This window comes from Myotis lucifugus, unplaced genomic scaffold (assembly GCF_000147115.1).
Source record: "Myotis lucifugus unplaced genomic scaffold, Myoluc2.0 scaffold_2, whole genome shotgun sequence".
Classification (NCBI taxonomy): domain Eukaryota; kingdom Metazoa; phylum Chordata; class Mammalia; order Chiroptera; family Vespertilionidae; genus Myotis; species Myotis lucifugus.
Window position 1 is genome coordinate 22,350,282 of NW_005871050.1, and position 2,870 is coordinate 22,353,151.

Here is a 2,870-nt window from a genome sequence, read left to right on the forward strand (position 1 = left end):
CAGCACTCACCTTCGCCACCCCACACAGGCACAGAGGGGTCCCAGGCCTCAGTACCCAGGGCTCCAGCTGGGATGCTCTCAGCCCAGATCATAGAATATTACAACCCCTCGGCACCGCCTCCGCCCCACCACCGGCCATGATCCCTTAAGCAGAAACTGCTTTCTGTCAGTTCTCTCCAGATTCCCATGCAGCCTTCCTTCCCAGTAGCAGCTGGGTCCTCCTACCGCCTCCTCAGCCGCCCTCCACTGGACTGGTAGTCACAGCCCCGCCTTCTCAGGGCCCCCTACCTCCCCCGCCAGACCCTCCTGGCGCAGCTCTTTTCTCTCATCCTCCCCCGTGAATGGCCCTCCAGTAGCTGAGACAAAGCGACAAGTAAGTGTATAAACACCCATAGGCGATGCTCTCAGTGATCCAATCTTGAGGCTATTCAAATAGGAATTCAGCTGGAAAAAAAGTACAAGAGCCATGTGAGCAAGAGGGCAGAGCGTGAGCGGGGTGGGGGTGGGGATGACATGGCCGCGATCCTGTCCAGACACGTTGCCATGGAGTACAGCGATTATGGCGACAGTGATTCTGACGAGGACGGACTGGGCAGAGTGGCTGAGTGTGGGCTGTGGGTGTGAAGGAGACCTGCATCTTTCACTTCCCGGGAGCCCGGGCCTAAGTGAGCTCCTCTGCCTGCTCCTGATGGAACCTCACTCTACTTGGTCTGAACTTTAAAAGCCTAAGTGTAGGTGTTGAGAGCTCTTTGCTTTTCTCTGTGGCCTGTGGTGGGGGTGGCGAAGGCGAGTGCTCTGGCCAGATTCGGGATCCCTCACCGGAGCCTTCACTCCATAACTGCTTGTCTATGATAGACGAACACCCCAGGCTTTGATTATAAATAGGACTGCGCAAAAAAAAATAAGACACTTTATTGACTAAGGAATTCGCACCAAGACCCAGCATGCAAAAAAGGTGGCAGGTACTAGTGAGGCTCAGACATGGCACAGGAATCTTTAGCTAAAGAGTTGTTTGGGCTGATGGTTTGAATGTAATGACTGTAGCAAATAGAGTTGTGTTAATGAGTTCACCTGAGGAAATCAGCCGCCCCCCCCCCCCCCCCCCGCAAGAATGTCTGTGTGTCCCTGAGTGGACATCTGTTTGGTTTGTACCCGGTCATTGTAGGAAGCCTGTACTTTGGGTTTTAGTCACAAAGATTTTTAAACTCTGAAAAGCCTCATGTCTGTACTAGCTGTTTCCACATATGCCTCTTGGGTTTATCAGAGCTAGTCACCATTTAGCTACCCTATAATTTTATTCAATAGAAGTAATAGTTGTTAATGAACTTTTCTTTCCTGTTTTTTCAATGTAGAGGCCTACTCTCTTGAAATTATTCTTGAAACTTTTATCATTTTTAGTCTTATTTTGTCTTTATAACAAGGTTTTGCATTTATTACAGTATTTTGTAGGGTTTTTTGTGTATGTATGCCGGCACTTTGGATTAGGAGTTATATTTGTTTCTCATGTCCCTTCTGTTTTCAGGATGGAGAGGACACATAAAGCTACTATCTACTTAAGGATTTCTTCTGTTTATAGCTCATTACCATGAAATCAGTGGCAGTTTATTCATAAATATTCATAAGTCTAATAGTTATTAGTTGCCTTCCTGTAGTTTAATCAACAAGTTATTTTCAACTTGATTTTGTGACTAGTGAAAAAGCCTTTGCCTTGATATGTAATGTAGTCTTTCTCAAAGAATGGAAAAGGAATAAAAATCAATTTAGATTATTTTGCAGTATTTTTCTCAGCAAATTTGATTCTAACATTTAAATTTAGACTTTTTCTAATATGGTATTACATGAAAAGGGAAAAGGCAATATTTTGAATTTTCAGTTTTCATTTTCAAAGAGTATTTACCAAAACAAATGGAGAACATTTAAAAGCGTATTTCATACCTATGAATTTTATATTTTAAAGCACTTATATATTATTATAAGGTTATTTTAAATTGTCCCTTGTCCTACAAGCTTTCTTTTGTATGACAGATTAGGCAAAGGGGATGAGAAGATCACTCGTTAGCAACACAAACATGGTATGGTTGATTTCCTATTGTTAGCCCAAAACCAAACCATAAGAATTGGTGCCCGTACATTTTTCTTTAGTAAAAGTATACTGTTAGAGAATTAACATTTTCATTTCAGTAAATTTTTAGGATATCAAAATCTTTTCTAAGCATCAAGTGGCTAGGTTGTGAACGTTTTGTAATAATTTGCATCTGAAACACATGATACATTTTCATCTATTAAACACTAGTTGGACTTTATCAGCCAGAGTAACAATTACTTTTTCTTTTCTATTCAGAGTATCTGCCATCCTGCAGTACAGGCAGTCTTCGGGTTACATTGGACTCGACATGGTTACATCGCCATTTCCCATTTATTTATTAAAAAAAAAAAAGTTCCGTCATTTCGACATATGTACATATGTGCTTTATGTTTTTTATTACTTATTTACCACAAGTAAAGGTCAGGAATTGTTATCTTTCTTTTATTTTTTTTTTACTGTTTCACTTCATTATTGCTGTGTATGTGCTCCATGTGAGTGACATAGGTGTTTATGTAGGTGGGTTCCGATTACAGTGAAAATCACGTTACGTCACGCCATAGGAATGGATCTCCAATGTAACCCAAGGACCTACTGTATTACCAACACTATTGTAAATTAAATTTAAAGTGGTATTAAAGAACTCCTGTTAAACAATTTTTATCTGTTTTTATATCTTACTATAGATTATGTACAAGTAATATCTAAATAAAATTAGCTTTAACCCTAAACAATAAATAAAATAAAGGATATAGAAAAACATTTATCAATCATTGAAGTACTCAAA

At 40.2% G+C, this 2,870-nt stretch overlaps 1 pseudogene; it reads left to right on the plus strand.

Moving 5' to 3' along the window:
* Positions 1–624, plus strand: part of LOC102441154 — a 26,855-nt pseudogene extending 26,231 nt beyond the window's left edge.
* Positions 625–2,870: the final 2,246 nt, after the last annotated feature.